This window comes from Lissotriton vulgaris, chromosome 9 (genome assembly GCF_964263255.1).
Source record: "Lissotriton vulgaris chromosome 9, aLisVul1.2, whole genome shotgun sequence".
NCBI classification, from domain to species: domain Eukaryota; kingdom Metazoa; phylum Chordata; class Amphibia; order Caudata; family Salamandridae; genus Lissotriton; species Lissotriton vulgaris.
Window position 1 is genome coordinate 541,791,116 of NC_141697.1, and position 25,135 is coordinate 541,816,250.

A 25,135-nucleotide genomic window follows, 5' to 3' on the forward strand; every position below is an offset into this window, starting at 1 on the left:
TTAGGCACTAGCCGTTTCAGGCCTTTAACAAGACAACAGCTCTCCGACGCTCTCTGTCTCTCTCTCTCTCTGTGATCCTAGTGCTTGCATGCTCAGTATTTGGCTTTTCCTGGGAGCCAGAGATCTACCCGGTGAGGGCTTGCCGGTATAAGGCTTTAGAGCGTTTGGGAGCGTTCGGTACATGAGAGGACGTTGGACTGGAAGCTATGCAAATTTGAAGCATCCAAACTTCCTGCTGCAGTCGGAGGCTCTTTCCATGGACATCTGCCTTTTGGATTCCTCTAAACTTGCCCTCTGATGAAACATTTTGTGAGCTGCAGTTACCTCCGACGGCTACAAGGTGGTGCTACATTCAGGTGAGGGCACAAGTATGCACAAAATGTTGGGGACTTTTGCCAGATTTATTGCTGGATCTTGCATATTTTTTTCAGAGGCTAAATGTTGCCTAGGAAATGCTTTTTAACATAGAGATGCTGGAGTTAAAATGTCTGGTCGGGCCTCAGCCCTTTCATTGTCTGCCCACTGTAACATATTTTTTTACCAGCACATGTGAGTGGTGACTCTGCTTTATGATACTTATCATATATTAGGACAATGAATATAGCAGAAGGGGCGATCGAAATGCTTGCCTACATATTTGTTTATTTTTTATATAATGGCTGATTAACCTCTTAATTATATTACCAGTTTGTGAAATGTTGCTTTAAAATATATCCTGCTTGCAGAATATATATGTATTTGTACTGCGTTGGCCGGGAATCGAACCCAGGTCAACTGCTTGGAAGGCAGCTATGCTCACCACTATACCACCAACGCCCTCTGATCTTTGCGCTCTCGGTTCTAAACATTAGGACCCTGAGTTCAATGACTATCATGCACCAGCTTCAATGGTGCATTTGGTTTAGATACCAACATGAAAAGCAATAGAAAGTTTTTGTAGAGGGTAAGGAACTGGGATTGAAACCAAGGACAAAGCTGTGCAGAAGAGAAGAATGGAAAGCAGCAATACAAATAATAGATATGAACACATAGAGGCAGCATGGGAAGCAAAGCAGGGAAGAGAAATAGAGAACATTCCATGAAATGCCCAGGAGATAGATAAGAGCAGAACAAAAAAGGGAAGAATGAAATTCAAAGCCTCCACATAAAAGTGTTTGAAGGTCCCACCAGTCATTCATGCTTATTATTGTGTGCCTTTACTTTCAAAGTACAGTGTGGAGCTTTTGACGATCCCTCTCTTGTATTTCAGCAGACACAGATAGTTGAGAAGTCTTTTCTCACATAGCTGGCACAAGCTTGCGCTTTTCCTTGCTGGTAGCGTGGAAATGACAGCTTGGTCCTTGGAAGTAAAATCAAGCAAAATTAGCAGAGGATGGTTTCGATCCATCGACCTCTGGGTTATGGGCCCAGCACGCTTCCACTGCGCCACTCTGCTCCGTTGTGAAAGTGTTCTTTTTATGCAGATAAGGAGCATTAGGCAGAGTAGCATGGGATTGGTCTGGCTCTCACCTCATTTGCATAAGTATATCCCAAGGCATGCTGGGTGCAGAAAAACTTCATCTTCCCCTCTCACAATCAGTCATAACTGAAAGTCAGACACTCTTAGGCACTAGCCGTTTCAGGCCTTTATCAAGACAGTAGCTCTTGAACCATCTCTCTCTCGCTCTGTGATCCTAGCACTAGCATGCTCAGGATTTGGCTTTACCTTGGAGCCAGAGATATACCCGGTGAGGGCTTGCCCGGTGTGAGGCTTTTGAGCGTTTGGGAGCGTTCGGGACGTGAGTGGACGTTGGACAGGAAACTATGCGAATATGAAGCCTCCAACATTCCTGCTTCAGTGAGTGGTTCTTTCCATGGACATCTGACTCTTGGATTCCTCTCAACTTGCCTTCTGATAAAACATTTTGTGAGCAGCAGTTTCCTTCGACAGCTACAAGGTGGCGCTACATTCAGGTGAGAGCACAAGTATGCACAAAATGTTAGGGACTTTTGCCAGATTTATCGGTGGATCTTGCATATTTTTTCAGAGGCTAGATATTGCCTAGAAATGCTTTTTAACATAGAGATGCTGGAGTTACAATGTCTGGTCGGGCCTCAGCCCTTCCATTGTTTGCCCACTGTAACAAATTTATTACCAGCACATGTGTGTTGTGACTCTGCTTTATGAAACTTATCATATATTAGGACAATGTATGTAGCAGAAGGTGCGATTGAGATGTTTGCCCACGTATTTGTTTATTTTTTTATATATGGCTGATTAATCTGTTCGTGAAATTTCCATTTTGTGACATGTTGCATTACAATATATCCTGCTTGCAGAATATATAAGTATTTTCAGTGCGTTGGCCGGGAATCGAACCCGGGTCAACTGCTTGGGAAGCAGCTATGCTCACCACTATACCACCAACGCCCTCTGATGTGTTAGCTCTCGGTTCTAAATATTACGTTGCAGAAATCAATGACTATCTTGCACCAGCTTCAATGGTGCATTTGGTTTAGATACCAACATGAGAAGCAATAGAACGTTTTTTGCAGAGGGTAAGGAACTGGGGATTGAAACCAAGGACAAAGCTGTGCAGAAGAGAAGAAATGAAAAGCAACAGTACAAATAGTAGAAATGAGCATATATAGGCAGCATGGGAAGCAAAGCAGGGAAGAGAAAGAGAACATTCCATGAAATGCCCAGGAGATAGATAAGAGCAGAACAAAAAGGGAAGAATGAAATTCAAAGCATGCCCAGAAAGTTGTGTGAAGCTCCCACCAGTCATTTATGGTTATAATTGTGTGTCTTTACTTTCAAAGTACAGGGTTGTACCTTTCACGATCACTCTTGTATTACACAGACACGAATAGTTGAGAAGTCTTTTCTCACATAGCTGGCACAAGCTTGCACTTTTCCTTTCTGGCTATGTGGAAATGACAGCTTGGTCCTTGGAAGGAAAATCAAGCAAAATTAGCAGAGGATGGTTTCGATCCATCGACCTCTGGGTTATGGGCCCAGCACGCTTCCGCTGCGCCACTCTGCTCCTTTGTGAAAGTGTTCTCTTTATGCAGATGAGGAGGCATTCAGAGAAGTGACGTGGGATTGGTCGGGCTCTCACCTCATTTGCCTAAGTATATCGCAAGGCATGCTGGGTGCAGAAAATCTTTATCTTCCCCTCTCACAATCAGTCACAACTGAAAGTCCAGACCCTCTTAGGCACTAGCCGTTTCAGGCCTTTAACAAGACAACAGCTCTCCGACGCTCTCTGTCTCTCTCTCTCTCTGTGATCCTAGTGCTTGCATGCTCAGTATTTGGCTTTTCCTGGGAGCCAGAGATCTACCCGGTGAGGGCTTGCCGGTATAAGGCTTTAGAGCGTTTGGGAGCGTTCGGTACATGAGAGGACGTTGGACTGGAAGCTATGCAAATTTGAAGCATCCAAACTTCCTGCTGCAGTCGGAGGCTCTTTCCATGGACATCTGCCTTTTGGATTCCTCTAAACTTGCCCTCTGATGAAACATTTTGTGAGCTGCAGTTACCTCCGACGGCTACAAGGTGGTGCTACATTCAGGTGAGGGCACAAGTATGCACAAAATGTTGGGGACTTTTGCCAGATTTATTGCTGGATCTTGCATATTTTTTTCAGAGGCTAAATATTGCCTAGGAAATGCTTTTTAACATAGAGATGCTGGAGTTAAAATGTCTGGTCGGGCCTCAGCCCTTTCATTGTCTGCCCACTGTAACATATTTTTTTACCAGTACATGTGAGTGGTGACTCTGCTTTATGAAACTTATCATATATTAGGACAATGAATATAGCAGAAGGGGCGATCGAAATGCTTGCCTACATATTTGTTTATTTTTTATATAATGGCTGATTAACCTCTTAATTATATTACCATTTTGTGAAATGTTGCTTTAAAATATATCCTGCTTGCAGAATATATAAGTATTTGTACTGCGTTGGCCGGGAATCGAACCCCGGTCAACTGCTTGGAAGGCAGCTATGCTCACCACTATACCACCAACGCCCTCTGATCTTTGCGCTCTCGGTTCTAAACATTAGGATCCTGAGTTCAATGACTATCATGCACCAGCTTCAATGGTGCATTTGGTTTAGATACCAACATGAAAAGCAATAGAAAGTTTTTGTAGAGGGTAAGGAACTGGGATTGAAACCAAGGACAAAGCTGTGCAGAAGAGAAGAATGGAAAGCAGCAATACAAATAATAGATATGAACACATAGAGGCAGCATGGGAAGCAAAGCAGGGAAGAGAAATAGAGAACATTCCATGAAATGCCCAGGAGATAGATAAGAGCAGAACAAAAAAGGGAAGAATGAAATTCAAAGCCTCCACATAAAAGTGTTTGAAGGTCCCACCAGTCATTCATGCTTATTATTGTGTGCCTTTACTTTCAAAGTACAGTGTGGAGCTTTTGACGATCCCTCTCTTGTATTTCAGCAGACACAGATAGTTGAGAAGTCTTTTCTCACATAGCTGGCACAAGCTTGCGCTTTTCCTTGCTGGTAGCGTGGAAATGACAGCTTGGTCCTTGGAAGTAAAATCAAGCAAAATTAGCAGAGGATGGTTTCGATCCATCGACCTCTGGGTTATGGGCCCAGCACGCTTCCACTGCGCCACTCTGCTCCGTTGTGAAAGTGTTCTTTTTATGCAGATAAGGAGCATTAGGCAGAGTAGCATGGGATTGGTCTGGCTCTCACCTCATTTGCATAAGTATATCCCAAGGCATGCTGGGTGCAGAAAAACTTCATCTTCCCCTCTCACAATCAGTCATAACTGAAAGTCAGACACTCTTAGGCACTAGCCGTTTCAGGCCTTTATCAAGACAGTAGCTCTTGAACCATCTCTCTCTCGCTCTGTGATCCTAGCACTAGCATGCTCAGGATTTGGCTTTACCTTGGAGCCAGAGATATACCCGGTGAGGGCTTGCCCGGTGTGAGGCTTTTGAGCGTTTGGGAGCGTTGTGGACGTTGGACAGGAAACTATGCGAATATGAAGCCTCCAACATTCCTGCTTCAGTGAGTGGTTCTTTCCATGGACATCTGACTCTTGGATTCCTCTCAACTTGCCTTCTGATAAAACATTTTGTGAGCAGCAGTTTCCTTCGACAGCTACAAGGTGGCGCTACATTCAGGTGAGAGCACAAGTATGCACAAAATGTTAGGGACTTTTGCCAGATTTATCGGTGGATCTTGCATATTTTTTTCAGAGGCTAGATATTGCCTAGAAATGCTTTTTAACATAGAGATGCTGGAGTTACAATGTCTGGTCGGGCCTCAGCCCTTCCATTGTTTGCCCACTGTAACAAATTTATTACCAGCACATGTGTGTTGTGACTCTGCTTTATGAAACTTATCATATATTAGGACAATGTATGTAGCAGAAGGTGCGATTGAGATGTTTGCCCACGTATTTGTTTATTTTTTTATATATGGCTGATTAATCTGTTTGTGAAATTTCCATTTTGTGACATGTTGCAGTACAATATATCCTGCTTGCAGAATATATAAGTATTTTCAGTGCATTGGCCGGGAATCGAACCCGGGTCAACTGCTTGGGAAGCAGCTATGCTCACCACTATACCACCAACGCCCTCTGATGTGTTAGCTCTCGGTTCTAAATATTACGTTGCAGAAATCAATGACTATCTTGCACCAGCTTCAATGGTGCATTTGGTTTAGATACCAACATGAGAAGCAATAGAACGTTTTTTGCAGAGGGTAAGGAACTGGGGATTGAAACCAAGGACAAAGCTGTGCAGAAGAGAAGAAATGAAAAGCAACAGTACAAATAGTAGAAATGAGCATATATAGGCAGCATGGGAAGCAAAGCAGGGAAGAGAAAGAGAACATTCCATGAAATGCCCAGGAGATAGATAAGAGCAGAACAAAAAGGGAAGAATGAAATTCAAAGCATGCCCAGAAAGTTGTGTGAAGCTCCCACCAGTCATTTATGGTTATAATTGTGTGTCTTTACTTTCAAAGTACAGGGTTGTACCTTTCACGATCACTCTTGTATTACACAGACACGAATAGTTGAGAAGTCTTTTCTCACATAGCTGGCACAAGCTTGCACTTTTCCTTTCTGGCTATGTGGAAATGACAGCTTGGTCCTTGGAAGGAAAATCAAGCAAAATTAGCAGAGGATGGTTTCGATCCATCGACCTCTGGGTTATGGGCCCAGCACGCTTCCGCTGCGCCACTCTGCTCCTTTGTGAAAGTGTTCTCTTTATGCAGATGAGGAGGCATTCAGAGAAGTGACGTGGGATTGGTCGGGCTCTCACCTCATTTGCCTAAGTATATCGCAAGGCATGCTGGGTGCAGAAAATCTTTATCTTCCCCTCTCACAATCAGTCACAACTGAAAGTCCAGACCCTCTTAGGCACTAGCCGTTTCAGGCCTTTAACAAGACAACAGCTCTCCGACGCTCTCTGTCTCTCTCTCTCTCTGTGATCCTAGTGCTTGCATGCTCAGTATTTGGCTTTTCCTGGGAGCCAGAGATCTACCCGGTGAGGGCTTGCCGGTATAAGGCTTTAGAGCGTTTGGGAGCGTTCGGTACATGAGAGGACGTTGGACTGGAAGCTATGCAAATTTGAAGCATCCAAACTTCCTGCTGCAGTCGGAGGCTCTTTCCATGGACATCTGCCTTTTGGATTCCTCTAAACTTGCCCTCTGATGAAACATTTTGTGAGCTGCAGTTACCTCCGACGGCTACAAGGTGGTGCTACATTCAGGTGAGGGCACAAGTATGCACAAAATGTTGGGGACTTTTGCCAGATTTATTGCTGGATCTTGCATATTTTTTTCAGAGGCTAAATATTGCCTAGGAAATGCTTTTTAACATAGAGATGCTGGAGTTAAAATGTCTGGTTGGGCCTCAGCCCTTTCATTGTCTGCCCACTGTAACATATTTTTTTACCAGTACATGTGAGTGGTGACTCTGCTTTATGAAACTTATCATATATTAGGACAATGAATATAGCAGAAGGGGCGATCGAAATGCTTGCCTACATATTTGTTTATTTTTTATATAATGGCTGATTAACCTCTTAATTATATTACCATTTTGTGAAATGTTGCTTTAAAATATATCCTGCTTGCAGAATATATAAGTATTTGTACTGCGTTGGCCGGGAATCGAACCCGGGTCAACTGCTTGGAAGGCAGCTATGCTCACCACTATACCACCAACGCCCTCTGATCTTTGCGCTCTCGGTTCTAAACATTAGGACCCTGAGTTCAATGACTATCATGCACCAGCTTCAATGGTGCATTTGGTTTAGATACCAACATGAAAAGCAATAGAAAGTTTTTGTAGAGGGTAAGGAACTGGGATTGAAACCAAGGACAAAGCTGTGCAGAAGAGAAGAATGGAAAGCAGCAATACAAATAATAGATATGAACACATAGAGGCAGCATGGGAAGCAAAGCAGGGAAGAGAAATAGAGAACATTCCATGAAATGCCCAGGAGATAGATAAGAGCAGAACAAAAAAGGGAAGAATGAAATTCAAAGCCTCCACATAAAAGTGTTTGAAGGTCCCACCAGTCATTCATGCTTATTATTGTGTGCCTTTACTTTCAAAGTACAGTATGGAGCTTTTGACGATCCCTCTCTTGTATTTCAGCAGACACAGATAGTTGAGAAGTCTTTTCTCACATAGCTGGCACAAGCTTGCGCTTTTCCTTGCTGGTAGCGTGGAAATGACAGCTTGGTCCTTGGAAGTAAAATCAAGCAAAATTAGCAGAGGATGGTTTCGATCCATCGACCTCTGGGTTATGGGCCCAGCACGCTTCCGCTGCGCCACTCTGCTCCGTTGTGAAAGTGTTCTTTTTATGCAGATAAGGAGCATTAGGCAGAGTAGCATGGGATTGGTCTGGCTCTCACCTCATTTGCATAAGTATATCCCAAGGCATGCTGGGTGCAGAAAAACTTCATCTTCCCCTCTCACAATCAGTCATAACTGAAAGTCAGACACTCTTAGGCACTAGCCGTTTCAGGCCTTTATCAAGACAGTAGCTCTTGAACCATCTCTCTCTCGCTCTGTGATCCTAGCACTAGCATGCTCAGGATTTGGCTTTACCTTGGAGCCAGAGATATACCCGGTGAGGGCTTGCCCGGTGTGAGGCTTTTGAGCGTTTGGGAGCGTTCGGGACGTGAGTGGACGTTGGACAGGAAACTATGCGAATATGAAGCCTCCAACATTCCTGCTTCAGTGAGTGGTTCTTTCCATGGACATCTGACTCTTGGATTCCTCTCAACTTGCCTTCTGATAAAACATTTTGTGAGCAGCAGTTTCCTTCGACAGCTACAAGGTGGCGCTACATTCAGGTGAGAGCACAAGTATGCACAAAATGTTAGGGACTTTTGCCAGATTTATCGGTGGATCTTGCATATTTTTTCAGAGGCTAGATATTGCCTAGAAATGCTTTTTAACATAGAGATGCTGGAGTTACAATGTCTGGTCGGGCCTCAGCCCTTCCATTGTTTGCCCACTGTAACAAATTTATTACCAGCACATGTGTGTTGTGACTCTGCTTTATGAAACTTATCATATATTAGGACAATGTATGTAGCAGAAGGTGTGATTGAGATGTTTGCCCACGTATTTGTTTATTTTTTTATATATGGCTGATTAATCTGTTCGTGAAATTTCCATTTTGTGACATGTTGCATTACAATATATCCTGCTTGCAGAATATATAAGTATTTTCAGTGCGTTGGCCGGGAATCGAACCCGGGTCAACTGCTTGGGAAGCAGCTATGCTCACCACTATACCACCAACGCCCTCTGATGTGTTAGCTCTCGGTTCTAAATATTACGTTGCAGAAATCAATGACTATCTTGCACCAGCTTCAATGGTGCATTTGGTTTAGATACCAACATGAGAAGCAGTAGAACGTTTTTTGCAGAGGGTAAGGAACTGGGGATTGAAACCAAGGACAAAGTTGTGCAGAAGAGAAGAAATGAAAAGCAACAGTACAAATAGTAGAAATGAGCATATATAGGCAGCATGGGAAGCAAAGCAGGGAAGAGAAAGAGAACATTCCATGAAATGCCCAGGAGATAGATAAGAGCAGAACAAAAAGGGAAGAATGAAATTCAAAGCATGCCCAGAAAGTTGTGTGAAGCTCCCACCAGTCATTTATGGTTATAATTGTGTGTCTTTACTTTCAAAGTACAGGGTTGTACCTTTTCACGATCACTCTTGTATTACACAGACACGAATAGTTGAGAAGTCTTTTCTCACATAGCTGGCACAAGCTTGCACTTTTCCTTTCTGGCTATGTGGAAATGACAGCTTGGTCCTTGGAAGGAAAATCAAGCAAAATTAGCAGAGGATGGTTTCGATCCATCGACCTCTGGGTTATGGGCCCAGCACGCTTCCGCTGCGCCACTCTGCTCCTTTGTGAAAGTGTTCTCTTTATGCAGATGAGGAGGCATTCAGAGAAGTGACGTGGGATTGGTCGGGCTCTCACCTCATTTGCCTAAGTATATCGCAAGGCATGCTGGGTGCAGAAAATCTTTATCTTCCCCTCTCACAATCAGTCACAACTGAAAGTCCAGACCCTCTTAGGCACTAGCCGTTTCAGGCCTTTAACAAGACAACAGCTCTCCGACGCTCTCTGTCTCTCTCTCTCTCTGTGATCCTAGTGCTTGCATGCTCAGTATTTGGCTTTTCCTGGGAGCCAGAGATCTACCCGGTGAGGGCTTGCCGGTATAAGGCTTTAGAGCGTTTGGGAGCGTTCGGTACATGAGAGGACGTTGGACTGGAAGCTATGCAAATTTGAAGCATCCAAACTTCCTGCTGCAGTCGGAGGCTCTTTCCATGGACATCTGCCTTTTGGATTCCTCTAAACTTGCCCTCTGATGAAACATTTTGTGAGCTGCAGTTACCTCCGACGGCTACAAGGTGGTGCTACATTCAGGTGAGGGCACAAGTATGCACAAAATGTTGGGGACTTTTGCCAGATTTATTGCTGGATCTTGCATATTTTTTTCAGAGGCTAAATGTTGCCTAGGAAATGCTTTTTAACATAGAGATGCTGGAGTTAAAATGTCTGGTCGGGCCTCAGCCCTTTCATTGTCTGCCCACTGTAACATATTTTTTTACCAGCACATGTGAGTGGTGACTCTGCTTTATGATACTTATCATATATTAGGACAATGAATATAGCAGAAGGGGCGATCGAAATGCTTGCCTACATATTTGTTTATTTTTTATATAATGGCTGATTAACCTCTTAATTATATTACCAGTTTGTGAAATGTTGCTTTAAAATATATCCTGCTTGCAGAATATATATGTATTTGTACTGCGTTGGCCGGGAATCGAACCCAGGTCAACTGCTTGGAAGGCAGCTATGCTCACCACTATACCACCAACGCCCTCTGATCTTTGCGCTCTCGGTTCTAAACATTAGGACCCTGAGTTCAATGACTATCATGCACCAGCTTCAATGGTGCATTTGGTTTAGATACCAACATGAAAAGCAATAGAAAGTTTTTGTAGAGGGTAAGGAACTGGGATTGAAACCAAGGACAAAGCTGTGCAGAAGAGAAGAATGGAAAGCAGCAATACAAATAATAGATATGAACACATAGAGGCAGCATGGGAAGCAAAGCAGGGAAGAGAAATAGAGAACATTCCATGAAATGCCCAGGAGATAGATAAGAGCAGAACAAAAAAGGGAAGAATGAAATTCAAAGCCTCCACATAAAAGTGTTTGAAGGTCCCACCAGTCATTCATGCTTATTATTGTGTGCCTTTACTTTCAAAGTACAGTGTGGAGCTTTTGACGATCCCTCTCTTGTATTTCAGCAGACACAGATAGTTGAGAAGTCTTTTCTCACATAGCTGGCACAAGCTTGCGCTTTTCCTTGCTGGTAGCGTGGAAATGACAGCTTGGTCCTTGGAAGTAAAATCAAGCAAAATTAGCAGAGGATGGTTTCGATCCATCGACCTCTGGGTTATGGGCCCAGCACGCTTCCACTGCGCCACTCTGCTCCGTTGTGAAAGTGTTCTTTTTATGCAGATAAGGAGCATTAGGCAGAGTAGCATGGGATTGGTCTGGCTCTCACCTCATTTGCATAAGTATATCCCAAGGCATGCTGGGTGCAGAAAAACTTCATCTTCCCCTCTCACAATCAGTCATAACTGAAAGTCAGACACTCTTAGGCACTAGCCGTTTCAGGCCTTTATCAAGACAGTAGCTCTTGAACCATCTCTCTCTCGCTCTGTGATCCTAGCACTAGCATGCTCAGGATTTGGCTTTACCTTGGAGCCAGAGATATACCCGGTGAGGGCTTGCCCGGTGTGAGGCTTTTGAGCGTTTGGGAGCGTTCGGGACGTGAGTGGACGTTGGACAGGAAACTATGCGAATATGAAGCCTCCAACATTCCTGCTTCAGTGAGTGGTTCTTTCCATGGACATCTGACTCTTGGATTCCTCTCAACTTGCCTTCTGATAAAACATTTTGTGAGCAGCAGTTTCCTTCGACAGCTACAAGGTGGCGCTACATTCAGGTGAGAGCACAAGTATGCACAAAATGTTAGGGACTTTTGCCAGATTTATCGGTGGATCTTGCATATTTTTTCAGAGGCTAGATATTGCCTAGAAATGCTTTTTAACATAGAGATGCTGGAGTTACAATGTCTGGTCGGGCCTCAGCCCTTCCATTGTTTGCCCACTGTAACAAATTTATTACCAGCACATGTGTGTTGTGACTCTGCTTTATGAAACTTATCATATATTAGGACAATGTATGTAGCAGAAGGTGTGATTGAGATGTTTGCCCACGTATTTGTTTATTTTTTTATATATGGCTGATTAATCTGTTCGTGAAATTTCCATTTTGTGACATGTTGCATTACAATATATCCTGCTTGCAGAATATATAAGTATTTTCAGTGCGTTGGCCGGGAATCGAACCCGGGTCAACTGCTTGGGAAGCAGCTATGCTCACCACTATACCACCAACGCCCTCTGATGTGTTAGCTCTCGGTTCTAAATATTACGTTGCAGAAATCAATGACTATCTTGCACCAGCTTCAATGGTGCATTTGGTTTAGATACCAACATGAGAAGCAGTAGAACGTTTTTTGCAGAGGGTAAGGAACTGGGGATTGAAACCAAGGACAAAGTTGTGCAGAAGAGAAGAAATGAAAAGCAACAGTACAAATAGTAGAAATGAGCATATATAGGCAGCATGGGAAGCAAAGCAGGGAAGAGAAAGAGAACATTCCATGAAATGCCCAGGAGATAGATAAGAGCAGAACAAAAAGGGAAGAATGAAATTCAAAGCATGCCCAGAAAGTTGTGTGAAGCTCCCACCAGTCATTTATGGTTATAATTGTGTGTCTTTACTTTCAAAGTACAGGGTTGTACCTTTTCACGATCACTCTTGTATTACACAGACACGAATAGTTGAGAAGTCTTTTCTCACATAGCTGGCACAAGCTTGCACTTTTCCTTTCTGGCTATGTGGAAATGACAGCTTGGTCCTTGGAAGGAAAATCAAGCAAAATTAGCAGAGGATGGTTTCGATCCATCGACCTCTGGGTTATGGGCCCAGCACGCTTCCGCTGCGCCACTCTGCTCCTTTGTGAAAGTGTTCTCTTTATGCAGATGAGGAGGCATTCAGAGAAGTGACGTGGGATTGGTCGGGCTCTCACCTCATTTGCCTAAGTATATCGCAAGGCATGCTGGGTGCAGAAAATCTTTATCTTCCCCTCTCACAATCAGTCACAACTGAAAGTCCAGACCCTCTTAGGCACTAGCCGTTTCAGGCCTTTAACAAGACAACAGCTCTCCGACGCTCTCTGTCTCTCTCTCTCTCTGTGATCCTAGTGCTTGCATGCTCAGTATTTGGCTTTTCCTGGGAGCCAGAGATCTACCCGGTGAGGGCTTGCCGGTATAAGGCTTTAGAGCGTTTGGGAGCGTTCGGTACATGAGAGGACGTTGGACTGGAAGCTATGCAAATTTGAAGCATCCAAACTTCCTGCTGCAGTCGGAGGCTCTTTCCATGGACATCTGCCTTTTGGATTCCTCTAAACTTGCCCTCTGATGAAACATTTTGTGAGCTGCAGTTACCTCCGACGGCTACAAGGTGGTGCTACATTCAGGTGAGGGCACAAGTATGCACAAAATGTTGGGGACTTTTGCCAGATTTATTGCTGGATCTTGCATATTTTTTTCAGAGGCTAAATGTTGCCTAGGAAATGCTTTTTAACATAGAGATGCTGGAGTTAAAATGTCTGGTCGGGCCTCAGCCCTTTCATTGTCTGCCCACTGTAACATATTTTTTTACCAGCACATGTGAGTGGTGACTCTGCTTTATGATACTTATCATATATTAGGACAATGAATATAGCAGAAGGGGCGATCGAAATGCTTGCCTACATATTTGTTTATTTTTTATATAATGGCTGATTAACCTCTTAATTATATTACCAGTTTGTGAAATGTTGCTTTAAAATATATCCTGCTTGCAGAATATATATGTATTTGTACTGCGTTGGCCGGGAATCGAACCCAGGTCAACTGCTTGGAAGGCAGCTATGCTCACCACTATACCACCAACGCCCTCTGATCTTTGCGCTCTCGGTTCTAAACATTAGGACCCTGAGTTCAATGACTATCATGCACCAGCTTCAATGGTGCATTTGGTTTAGATACCAACATGAAAAGCAATAGAAAGTTTTTGTAGAGGGTAAGGAACTGGGATTGAAACCAAGGACAAAGCTGTGCAGAAGAGAAGAATGGAAAGCAGCAATACAAATAATAGATATGAACACATAGAGGCAGCATGGGAAGCAAAGCAGGGAAGAGAAATAGAGAACATTCCATGAAATGCCCAGGAGATAGATAAGAGCAGAACAAAAAAGGGAAGAATGAAATTCAAAGCCTCCACATAAAAGTGTTTGAAGGTCCCACCAGTCATTCATGCTTATTATTGTGTGCCTTTACTTTCAAAGTACAGTGTGGAGCTTTTGACGATCCCTCTCTTGTATTTCAGCAGACACAGATAGTTGAGAAGTCTTTTCTCACATAGCTGGCACAAGCTTGCGCTTTTCCTTGCTGGTAGCGTGGAAATGACAGCTTGGTCCTTGGAAGTAAAATCAAGCAAAATTAGCAGAGGATGGTTTCGATCCATCGACCTCTGGGTTATGGGCCCAGCACGCTTCCACTGCGCCACTCTGCTCCGTTGTGAAAGTGTTCTTTTTATGCAGATAAGGAGCATTAGGCAGAGTAGCATGGGATTGGTCTGGCTCTCACCTCATTTGCATAAGTATATCCCAAGGCATGCTGGGTGCAGAAAAACTTCATCTTCCCCTCTCACAATCAGTCATAACTGAAAGTCAGACACTCTTAGGCACTAGCCGTTTCAGGCCTTTATCAAGACAGTAGCTCTTGAACCATCTCTCTCTCGCTCTGTGATCCTAGCACTAGCATGCTCAGGATTTGGCTTTACCTTGGAGCCAGAGATATACCCGGTGTGAGGCTTTTGAGCGTTTGGGAGCGTTCGGGACGTGAGTGGACGTTGGACAGGAAACTATGCGAATATGAAGCCTCCAACATTCCTGCTTCAGTGAGTGGTTCTTTCCATGGACATCTGACTCTTGGATTCCTCTCAACTTGCCTTCTGATAAAACATTTTGTGAGCAGCAGTTTCCTTCGACAGCTACAAGGTGGCGCTACATTCAGGTGAGAGCACAAGTATGCACAAAATGTTAGGGACTTTTGCCAGATTTATCGGTGGATCTTGCATATTTTTTTCAGAGGCTAGATATTGCCTAGAAATGCTTTTTAACATAGAGATGCTGGAGTTACAATGTCTGGTCGGGCCTCAGCCCTTCCATTGTTTGCCCACTGTAACAAATTTATTACCAGCACATGTGTGTTGTGACTCTGCTTTATGAAACTTATCATATATTAGGACAATGTATGTAGCAGAAGGTGCGATTGAGATGTTTGCCCACGTATTTGTTTATTTTTTTATATATGGCTGATTAATCTGTTCGTGAAATTTCCATTTTGTGACATGTTGCATTACAATATATCCTGCTTGCAGAATATATAAGTATTTTCAGTGCGTTGGCCGGGAATCGAACCCGGGTCAACTGCTTGGGAAGCAGCTATGCTCACCACTATACCACCAACGCCCTCTGATGTGTTAGCTCTCGGTTCTAAATATTACGTTGCAGAAATCAATGACTATCTTGCACCAGCTTCAATGGTGCATTTGGTTTAGATACCAACATGAGAAGCAATAGAACGTTTTTTGCAGAGGGTAAGGAACTGGGGATTGAAACCAAGGACAAAGCTGTGCAGAAGAGAAGAAATGAAAAGCAACAGTACAAATAGTAGAAATGAGCATATATAGGCAGCATGGGAAGCAAAGCAGGGAAGAGAAAGAGAACATTCCATGAAATGCCCAGGAGATAGATAAGAGCAGAACAAAAAGGGAAGAATGAAATTCAAAGCATGCCCAGAAAGTTGTGTGAAGCTCCCACCAGTCATTTATGGTTATAATTGTGTGTCTTTACTTTCAAAGTACAGGGTTGTACCTTTCACGATCACTCTTGTATTACACAGACACAAATAGTTGAGAAGTCTTTTCTCACATAGCTGGCACAAGCTTGCACTTTTCCTTTCTGGCTATGTGGAAATGACAGCTTGGTCCTTGGAAGGAAAATCAAGCAAAATTAGCAGAGGATGGTTTCGATCCATCGACCTCTGGGTTATGGGCCCAGCACGCTTCCGCTGCGCCACTCTGCTCCTTTGTGAAAGTGTTCTCTTTATGCAGATGAGGAGGCATTCAGAGAAGTGACGTGGGATTGGTCGGGCTCTCACCTCATTTGCCTAAGTATATCGCAAGGCATGCTGGGTGCAGAAAATCTTTATCTTCCCCTCTCACAATCAGTCACAACTGAAAGTCCAGACCCTCTTAGGCACTAGCCGTTTCAGGCCTTTAACAAGACAACAGCTCTCCGACGCTCTCTGTCTCTCTCTCTCTCTGTGATCCTAGTGCTTGCATGCTCAGTATTTGGCTTTTCCTGGGAGCCAGAGATCTACCCGGTGAGGGCTTGCCGGTATAAGGCTTTAGAGCGTTTGGGAGCGTTCGGTACATGAGAGGACGTTGGACTGGAAGCTATGCAAATTTGAAGCATCCAAACTTCCTGCTGCAGTCGGAGGCTCTTTCCATGGACATCTGCCTTTTGGATTCCTCTAAACTTGCCCTCTGATGAAACATTTTGTGAGCTGCAGTTACCTCCGACGGCTACAAGGTGGTGCTACATTCAGGTGAGGGCACAAGTATGCACAAAATGTTGGGGACTTTTGCCAGATTTATTGCTGGATCTTGCATATTTTTTTCAGAGGCTAAATATTGCCTAGGAAATGCTTTTTAACATAGAGATGCTGGAGTTAAAATGTCTGGTCGGGCCTCAGCCCTTTCATTGTCTGCCCACTGTAACATATTTTTTTACCAGTACATGTGAGTGGTGACTCTGCTTTATGAAACTTATCATATATTAGGACAATGAATATAGCAGAAGGGGCGATCGAAATGCTTGCCTACATATTTGTTTATTTTTTATATAATGGCTGATTAACCTCTTAATTATATTACCATTTTGTGAAATGTTGCTTTAAAATATATCCTGCTTGCAGAATATATAAGTATTTGTACTGCGTTGGCCGGGAATCGAACCCGGGTCAACTGCTTGGAAGGCAGCTATGCTCACCACTATACCACCAACGCCCTCTGATCTTTGCGCTCTCGGTTCTAAACATTAGGACCCTGAGTTCAATGACTATCATGCACCAGCTTCAATGGTGCATTTGGTTTAGATACCAACATGAAAAGCAATAGAAAGTTTTTGTAGAGGGTAAGGAACTGGGATTGAAACCAAGGACAAAGCTGTGCAGAAGAGAAGAATGGAAAGCAGCAATACAAATAATAGATATGAACACATAGAGGCAGCATGGGAAGCAAAGCAGGGAAGAGAAATAGAGAACATTCCATGAAATGCCCAGGAGATAGATAAGAGCAGAACAAAAAAGGGAAGAATGAAATTCAAAGCCTCCACATAAAAGTGTTTGAAGGTCCCACCAGTCATTCATGCTTATTATTGTGTGCCTTTACTTTCAAAGTACAGTATGGAGCTTTTGACGATCCCTCTCTTGTATTTCAGCAGACACAGATAGTTGAGAAGTCTTTTCTCACATAGCTGGCACAAGCTTGCGCTTTTCCTTGCTGGTAGCGTGGAAATGACAGCTTGGTCCTTGGAAGTAAAATCAAGCAAAATTAGCAGAGGATGGTTTCGATCCATCGACCTCTGGGTTATGGGCCCAGCACGCTTCCGCTGCGCCACTCTGCTCCGTTGTGAAAGTGTTCTTTTTATGCAGATAAGGAGCATTAGGCAGAGTAGCATGGGATTGGTCTGGCTCTCACCTCATTTGCATAAGTATATCCCAAGGCATGCTGGGTGCAGAAAAACTTCATCTTCCCCTCTCACAATCAGTCATAACTGAAAGTCAGACACTCTTAGGCACTAGCCGTTTCAGGCCTTTATCAAGACAGTAGCTCTTGAACCATCTCTCTCTCGCTCTGTGATCCTAGCACTAGCATGCTCAGGATTTGGCTTTACCTTGGAGCCAGAGATATACCCGGTGAGGGCTTGCCCGGTGTGAGGCTTTTGAGCGTTTGGGAGCGTTGTGGACGTTGGACAGGAAACTATGCGAATATGAAGCCTCCAACATTCCTGCTTCAGTGAGTGGTTCTTTCCATGGACATCTGACTCTTGGATTCCTCTCAACTTGCCTTCTGATAAAACATTTTGTGAGCAGCAGTTTCCTTCGACAGCTACAAGGTGGCGCTACATTCAGGTGAGAGCACAAGTATGCACAAAATGTTAGGGACTTTTGCCAGATTTATCGGTGGATCTTGCATATTTTTTCAGAGGCTAGATATTGCCTAGAAATGCTTTTTAACATAGAGATGCTGGAGTTACAATGTCTGGTCGGGCCTCAGCCCTTCCATTGTTTGCCCACTGTAACAAATTTATTACCAGCACATGTGTGTTGTGACTCTGCTTTATGAAACTTATCATATATTAGGACAATGTATGTAGCAGAAGGTGCGATTGAGATGTTTGCCCACGTATTTGTTTATTTTTTTATATATGGCTGATTAATCTGTTCGTGAAATTTCCATTTTGTGACATGTTGCATTACAATATATCCTGCTTGCAGAATATATAAGTATTTTCAGTGCGTTGGCCGGGAATCGAACCCGGGTCAACTGCTTGGGAAGCAGCTATGCTCACCACTATACCACCAACGCCCTCTGATGTGTTAGCTCTCGGTTCTAAATATTACGTTGCAGAAATCAATGACTATCTTGCACCAGCTTCAATGGTGCATTTGGTTTAGATACCAACATGAGAAGCAATAGAACGTTTTTTGCAGAGGGTAAGGAACTGGGGATTGAAACCAAGGACAAAGCTGTGCAGAAGAGAAGAAATGAAAAGCAACAGTACAAATAGTAGAAATGAGCATATATAGGCAGCATGGGAAGCAAAGCAGGGAAGAGAAAGAGAACATTCCATGAAATGCCCAGGAGATAGATAAGAGCAGAACAAAAAGGGAAGAATGAAATTCAAAGCATGCCCAGAAAGTTGTGTGAAGCTCCCACCAGTCATTTATGGTTATAATTGTGTGTCTTTACTTTCAAAGTACAGGGTTGTACCTTTCACGATCACTCTTGTATTACACAGACACGAATAGTTGAGAAGTCTTTTCTCACATAGCTGGCACAAGCTTGCACTTTTCCTTTCTGGCTATGTGGAAATGACAGCTTGGTCCTTGGAAGGAAAATCAAGCAAAATTAGCAGAGGATGGTTTCGATCCATCGACCTCTGGGTTATGGGCCCAGCACGCTTCCGCTGCGCCACTCTGCTCCTTTGTGAAAGTGTTCTCTTTATGCAGATGAGGAGGCATTCAGAGAAGTGACGTGGGATTGGTCGGGCTCTCACCTCATTTGCCTAAGTATATCGCAAGGCATGCTGGGTGCAGAAAATCTTTATCTTCCCCTCTCACAATCAGTCACAACTGAAAGTCCAGACCCTCTTAGGCACTAGCCGTTTCAGGCCTTTAACAAGACAACAGCTCTCCGACGCTCTCTGTCTCTCTCTCTCTCTGTGATCCTAGTGCTTGCATGCTCAGTATTTGGCTTTTCCTGGGAGCCAGAGATCTACCCGGTGAGGGCTTGCCGGTATAAGGCTTTAGAGCGTTTGGGAGCGTTCGGTACATGAGAGGACGTTGGACTGGAAGCTATGCAAATTTGAAGCATCCAAACTTCCTGCTGCAGTCGGAGGCTCTTTCCATGGACATCTGCCTTTTGGATTCCTCTAAACTTGCCCTCTGATGAAACATTTTGTGAGCTGCAGTTACCTCCGACGGCTACAAGGTGGTGCTACATTCAGGTGAGGGCACAAGTATGCACAAAATGTTGGGGACTTTTGCCAGATTTATTGCTGGATCTTGCATATTTTTTTCAGAGGCTAAATATTGCCTAGGAAATGCTTTTTAACATAGAGATGCTGGAGTTAAAATGTCTGGTCGGGCCTCAGCCCTTTCATTGTCTGCCCACTGTAACATATTTTTTTACCAGTACATGTGAGTGGTGACTCTGCTTTATGAAACTTATCATATATTAGGACAATGAATATAGCAGAAGGGGCGATCGAAATGCTTGCCTACATATTTGTTTATTTTTTATATAATGGCTGATTAACCTCTTAATTATATTACCATTTTGTGAAATGTTGCTTTAAAATATATCCTGCTTGCAGAATATATAAGTATTTGTACTGCGTTGGCCGGGAATCGAACCCGGGTCAACTGCTTGGAAGGCAGCTATGCTCACCACTATACCACCAACGCCCTCTGATCTTTGCGCTCTCGGTTCTAAACATTAGGACCCTGAGTTCAATGACTATCATGCACCAGCTTCAATGGTGCATTTGGTTTAGATACCAACATGAAAAGCAATAGAAAGTTTTTGTAGAGGGTAAGGAACTGGGATTGAAACCAAGGACAAAGCTGTGCAGAAGAGAAGAATGGAAAGCAGCAATACAAATAATAGATATGAACACATAGAGGCAGCATGGGAAGCAAAGCAGGGAAGAGAAATAGAGAACATTCCATGAAATGCCCAGGAGATAGATAAGAGCAGAACAAAAAAGGGAAGAATGAAATTCAAAGCCTCCACATAAAAGTGTTTGAAGGTCCCACCAGTCATTCATGCTTATTATTGTGTGCCTTTACTTTCAAAGTACAGTATGGAGCTTTTGACGATCCCTCTCTTGTATTTCAGCAGACACAGATAGTTGAGAAGTCTTTTCTCACATAGCTGGCACAAGCTTGCGCTTTTCCTTGCTGGTAGCGTGGAAATGACAGCTTGGTCCTTGGAAGTAAAATCAAGCAAAATTAGCAGAGGATGGTTTCGATCCATCGACCTCTGGGTTATGGGCCCAGCACGCTTCCGCTGCGCCACTCTGCTCCGTTGTGAAAGTGTTCTTTTTATGCAGATAAGGAGCATTAGGCAGAGTAGCATGGGATTGGTCTGGCTCTCACCTCATTTGCATAAGTATATCCCAAGGCATGCTGGGTGCAGAAAAACTTCATCTTCCCCTTTCACAATCAGTCATAACTGAAAGTCAGACACTCTTAGGCACTAGCCGTTTCAGGCCTTTATCAAGACAGTAGCTCTTGAACCATCTCTCTCTCGCTCTGTGATCCTAGCACTAGCATGCTCAGGATTTGGCTTTACCTTGGAGCCAGAGATATACCCGGTGAGGGCTTGCCCGGTGTGAGGCTTTTGAGCGTTTGGGAGCGTTGTGGACGTTGGACAGGAAACTATGCGAATATGAAGCCTCCAACATTCCTGCTTCAGTGAGTGGTTTTTTCCATGGACATCTGACTCTTGGATTCCTCTCAACTTGCCTTCTGATAAAACATTTTGTGAGCAGCAGTTTCCTTCGACAGCTACAAGGTGGCGCTACATTCAGGTGAGAGCACAAGTATGCACAAAATGTTAGGGACTTTTGCCAGATTTATCGGTGGATCTTGCATATTTTTTCAGAGGCTAGATATTGCCTAGAAATGCTTTTTAACATAGAGATGCTGGAGTTACAATGTCTGGTCGGGCCTCAGCCCTTCCATTGTTTGCCCACTGTAACAAATTTATTACCAGCACATGTGTGTTGTGACTCTGCTTTATGAAACTTATCATATATTAGGACAATGTATGTAGCAGAAGGTGCGATTGAGATGTTTGCCCACGTATTTGTTTATTTTTTTATATATGGCTGATTAATCTGTTCGTGAAATTTCCATTTTGTGACATGTTGCATTACAATATATCCTGCTTGCAGAATATATAAGTATTTTCAGTGCGTTGGCCGGGAATCGAACCCGGGTCAACTGCTTGGGAAGCAGCTATGCTCACCACTATACCACCAACGCCCTCTGATGTGTTAGCTCTCGGTTCTAAATATTACGTTGCAGAAATCAATGACTATCTTGCACCAGCTTCAATGGTGCATTTGGTTTAGATACCAACATGAGAAGCAGTAGAACGTTTTTTGCAGAGGGTAAGGAACTGGGGATTGAAACCAAGGACAAAGTTGTGCAGAAGAGAAGAAATGAAAAGCAACAGTACAAATAGTAGAAATTAGCATATATAGGCAGCATGGGAAGCAAAGCAGGGAAGAGAAAGAGAACATTCCATGAAATGCCCAGGAGATAGATAAGAGCAGAACAAAAAGGGAAGAATGAAATTCAAAGCATGCCCAGAAAGTTGTGTGAAGCTCCCACCAGTCATTTATGGTTATAATTGTGTGTCTTTACTTTCAAAGTACAGGGTTGTACCTTTCACGATCACTCTTGTATTACACAGACACGAATAGTTGAGAAGTCTTTTCTCACATAGCTGGCACAAGCTTGCACTTTTCCTTTCTGGCTATGTGGAAATGACAGCTTGGTCCTTGGAAGGAAAATCAAGCAAAATTAGCAGAGGATGGTTTCGATCCATCGACCTCTGGGTTATGGGCCCAGCACGCTTCCGCTGCGCCACTCTGCTCCTTTGTGAAAGTGTTCTCTTTATGCAGATGAGGAGGCATTCAGAGAAGTGATGTGGGATTGGTCGGGCTCTCACCTCATTTGCCTAAGTATATCGCAAGGCATGCTGGGTGCAGAAAATCTTTATCTTCCCCTCTCACAATCAGTCACAACTGAAAGTCCAGACCCTCTTAGGCACTAGCCGTTTCAGGCCTTTAACAAGACAACAGCTCTCCGACGCTCTCTGTCTCTCTCTCTCTCTGTGATCCTAGTGCTTGCATGCTCAGTATTTGGCTTTACCTGGGAGCCAGAGATCTACCCGGTGAGGGCTTGCCGGGTATAAGGCTTTAGAGCGTTTGGGAGCGTTCGGTACATGAGAGGACGTTGGACTGGAAGCTATGCAAATTTGAAGCATCCAAACTTCCTGCTGCAGTCGGAGGCTCTTTCCATGGACATCTGCCTTTTGGATTCCTCTAAACTTGCCCTCTGATGAAACATTTTGTGAGCTGCAGTTACCTCCGACGGCTACAAGGTGGTGCTACATTCAGGTGAGGGCACAAGTATGCACAAAATGTTGGGGACTTTTGCCAGATTTATTGCTGGATCTTGCATATTTTTTTCAGAGGCTAAATATTGCCTAGGAAATGCTTTTTAACATAGAGATGCTGGAGTTAAAATGTCTGGTCGGGCCTCAGCCCTTTCATTGTCTGCCCACTGTAACATATTTTTTTACCAGTACATGTGAGTGGTGACTCTGCTTTATGAAACTTATCATATATTAGGACAATGAATATAGCAGAAGGGGCGATCGAAATGCTTGCCTACATATTTGTTTATTTTTTATATAATGGCTGATTAACCTCTTAATTATATTACCATTTTGTGAAATGTTGCTTTAAAATATATCCTGCTTGCAGAATATATAAGTATTTGTACTGCGTTGGCCGGGAATCGAACCCCGGTCAACTGCTTGGAAGGCAGCTATGCTCACCACTATACCACCAACGCCCTCTGATCTTTGCGCTCTCGGTTCTAAACATTAGGATCCTGAGTTCAATGACTATCATGCACCAGCTTCAATGGTGCATTTGGTTTAGATACCAACATGAAAAGCAATAGAAAGTTTTTGTAGAGGGTAAGGAACTGGGATTGAAACCAAGGACAAAGCTGTGCAGAAGAGAAGAATGGAAAGCAGCAATACAAATAATAGATATGAACACATAGAGGCAGCATGGGAAGCAAAGCAGGGAAGAGAAATAGAGAACATTCCATGAAATGCCCAGGAGATAGATAAGAGCAGAACAAAAAAGGGAAGAATGAAATTCAAAGCCTCCACATAAAAGTGTTTGAAGGTCCCACCAGTCATTCATGCTTATTATTGTGTGCCTTTACTTTCAAAGTACAGTGTGGAGCTTTTGACGATCCCTCTCTTGTATTTCAGCAGACACAGATAGTTGAGAAGTCTTTTCTCACATAGCTGGCACAAGCTTGCGCTTTTCCTTGCTGGTAGCGTGGAAATGACAGCTTGGTCCTTGGAAGTAAAATCAAGCAAAATTAGCAGAGGATGGTTTCGATCTATCGACCTCTGGGTTATGGGCCCAGCACGCTTCCGCTGCGCCACTCTGCTCCGTTGTGAAAGTGTTCTTTTTATGCAGATAAGGAGCATTAGGCAGAGTAGCATGGGATTGGTCTGGCTCTCACCTCATTTGCATAAGTATATCCCAAGGCATGCTGGGTGCAGAAAAACTTCATCTTCCCCTCTCACAATCAGTCATAACTGAAAGTCAGACACTCTTAGGCACTAGCCGTTTCAGGCCTTTATCAAGACAGTAGCTCTTGAACCATCTCTCTCTCGCTCTGTGATCCTAGCACTAGCATGCTCAGGATTTGGCTTTACCTTGGAGCCAGAGATATACCCGGTGAGGGCTTGCCCGGTGTGAGGCTTTTGAGCGTTTGGGAGCGTTCGGGACGTGAGTGGACGTTGGACAGGAAACTATGCGAATATGAAGCCTCCAACATTCCTGCTTCAGTGAGTGGTTCTTTCCATGGACATCTGACTCTTGGATTCCTCTCAACTTGCCTTCTGATAAAACATTTTGTGAGCAGCAGTTTCCTTCGACAGCTACAAGGTGGCGCTACATTCAGGTGAGAGCACAAGTATGCACAAAATGTTAGGGACTTTTGCCAGATTTATCGGTGGATCTTGCATATTTTTTTCAGAGGCTAGATATTGCCTAGAAATGCTTTTTAACATAGAGATGCTGGAGTTACAATGTCTGGTCGGGCCTCAGCCCTTCCATTGTTTGCCCACTGTAACAAATTTATTACCAGCACATGTGTGTTGTGACTCTGCTTTATGAAACTTATCATATATTAGGACAATGTATGTAGCAGAAGGTGCGATTGAGATGTTTGCCCACGTATTTGTTTATTTTTTTATATATGGCTGATTAATCTGTTCGTGAAATTTCCATTTTGTGACATGTTGCATTACAATATATCCTGCTTGCAGAATATATAAGTATTTTCAGTGCGTTGGCCGGGAATCGAACCCGGGTCAACTGCTTGGGAAGCAGCTATGCTCACCACTATACCACCAACGCCCTCTGATGTGTTAGCTCTCGGTTCTAAATATTACGTTGCAGAAATCAATGACTATCTTGCACCAGCTTCAATGGTGCATTTGGTTTAGATACCAACATGAGAAGCAATAGAACGTTTTTTGCAGAGGGTAAGGAACTGGGGATTGAAACCAAGGACAAAGCTGTGCAGAAGAGAAGAAATGAAAAGCAACAGTACAAATAGTAGAAATGAGCATATATAGGCAGCATGGGAAGCAAAGCAGGGAAGAGAAAGAGAACATTCCATGAAATGCCCAGGAGATAGATAAGAGCAGAACAAAAAGGGAAGAATGAAATTCAAAGCATGCCCAGAAAGTTGTGTGAAGCTCCCACCAGTCATTTATGGTTATAATTGTGTGTCTTTACTTTCAAAGTACAGGG

The 25,135-nt window shown here is 43.6% G+C and overlaps 18 non-coding genes across 18 annotated transcripts; all 18 read right to left on the minus strand.

The window, feature by feature from the left end:
- Positions 1–744: 744 nt before the first annotated feature.
- TRNAG-UCC (transfer RNA glycine (anticodon UCC)) lies at positions 745–816 on the minus strand. Its single transcript has one exon. It is a non-coding gene; the product is annotated as a tRNA-Gly (tRNA).
- Positions 817–1,363: 547 nt separating this feature from the next.
- Positions 1,364–1,435, minus strand: TRNAM-CAU (transfer RNA methionine (anticodon CAU)). Its single transcript has one exon. It is a non-coding gene; the product is annotated as a tRNA-Met (tRNA).
- Positions 1,436–2,338: 903 nt separating this feature from the next.
- On the minus strand, positions 2,339–2,410 carry TRNAG-CCC (transfer RNA glycine (anticodon CCC)). The gene has a single exon. It is a non-coding gene; the product is annotated as a tRNA-Gly (tRNA).
- A 2,148-nt stretch (positions 2,411–4,558) lies between these two features.
- Positions 4,559–4,630, minus strand: TRNAM-CAU (transfer RNA methionine (anticodon CAU)). Its single transcript has one exon. It is a non-coding gene; the product is annotated as a tRNA-Met (tRNA).
- An 894-nt stretch (positions 4,631–5,524) lies between these two features.
- TRNAG-CCC (transfer RNA glycine (anticodon CCC)) lies at positions 5,525–5,596 on the minus strand. Its single transcript has one exon. It is a non-coding gene; the product is annotated as a tRNA-Gly (tRNA).
- A 1,529-nt stretch (positions 5,597–7,125) lies between these two features.
- TRNAG-UCC (transfer RNA glycine (anticodon UCC)) lies at positions 7,126–7,197 on the minus strand. Its single transcript has one exon. It is a non-coding gene; the product is annotated as a tRNA-Gly (tRNA).
- Positions 7,198–8,719: 1,522 nt separating this feature from the next.
- Positions 8,720–8,791, minus strand: TRNAG-CCC (transfer RNA glycine (anticodon CCC)). The gene has a single exon. It is a non-coding gene; the product is annotated as a tRNA-Gly (tRNA).
- A 1,530-nt stretch (positions 8,792–10,321) lies between these two features.
- On the minus strand, positions 10,322–10,393 carry TRNAG-UCC (transfer RNA glycine (anticodon UCC)). Its single transcript has one exon. It is a non-coding gene; the product is annotated as a tRNA-Gly (tRNA).
- A 547-nt stretch (positions 10,394–10,940) lies between these two features.
- Positions 10,941–11,012, minus strand: TRNAM-CAU (transfer RNA methionine (anticodon CAU)). The gene has a single exon. It is a non-coding gene; the product is annotated as a tRNA-Met (tRNA).
- A 903-nt stretch (positions 11,013–11,915) lies between these two features.
- On the minus strand, positions 11,916–11,987 carry TRNAG-CCC (transfer RNA glycine (anticodon CCC)). The gene has a single exon. It is a non-coding gene; the product is annotated as a tRNA-Gly (tRNA).
- Positions 11,988–13,517: 1,530 nt separating this feature from the next.
- Positions 13,518–13,589, minus strand: TRNAG-UCC (transfer RNA glycine (anticodon UCC)). Its single transcript has one exon. It is a non-coding gene; the product is annotated as a tRNA-Gly (tRNA).
- A 547-nt stretch (positions 13,590–14,136) lies between these two features.
- Positions 14,137–14,208, minus strand: TRNAM-CAU (transfer RNA methionine (anticodon CAU)). The gene has a single exon. It is a non-coding gene; the product is annotated as a tRNA-Met (tRNA).
- An 889-nt stretch (positions 14,209–15,097) lies between these two features.
- On the minus strand, positions 15,098–15,169 carry TRNAG-CCC (transfer RNA glycine (anticodon CCC)). Its single transcript has one exon. It is a non-coding gene; the product is annotated as a tRNA-Gly (tRNA).
- A 1,529-nt stretch (positions 15,170–16,698) lies between these two features.
- Positions 16,699–16,770, minus strand: TRNAG-UCC (transfer RNA glycine (anticodon UCC)). The gene has a single exon. It is a non-coding gene; the product is annotated as a tRNA-Gly (tRNA).
- Positions 16,771–18,282: 1,512 nt separating this feature from the next.
- TRNAG-CCC (transfer RNA glycine (anticodon CCC)) lies at positions 18,283–18,354 on the minus strand. Its single transcript has one exon. It is a non-coding gene; the product is annotated as a tRNA-Gly (tRNA).
- Positions 18,355–19,883: 1,529 nt separating this feature from the next.
- Positions 19,884–19,955, minus strand: TRNAG-UCC (transfer RNA glycine (anticodon UCC)). The gene has a single exon. It is a non-coding gene; the product is annotated as a tRNA-Gly (tRNA).
- Positions 19,956–21,467: 1,512 nt separating this feature from the next.
- TRNAG-CCC (transfer RNA glycine (anticodon CCC)) lies at positions 21,468–21,539 on the minus strand. The gene has a single exon. It is a non-coding gene; the product is annotated as a tRNA-Gly (tRNA).
- A 3,125-nt stretch (positions 21,540–24,664) lies between these two features.
- On the minus strand, positions 24,665–24,736 carry TRNAG-CCC (transfer RNA glycine (anticodon CCC)). The gene has a single exon. It is a non-coding gene; the product is annotated as a tRNA-Gly (tRNA).
- Between the last annotated feature and the right edge of the window lie 399 nt (positions 24,737–25,135).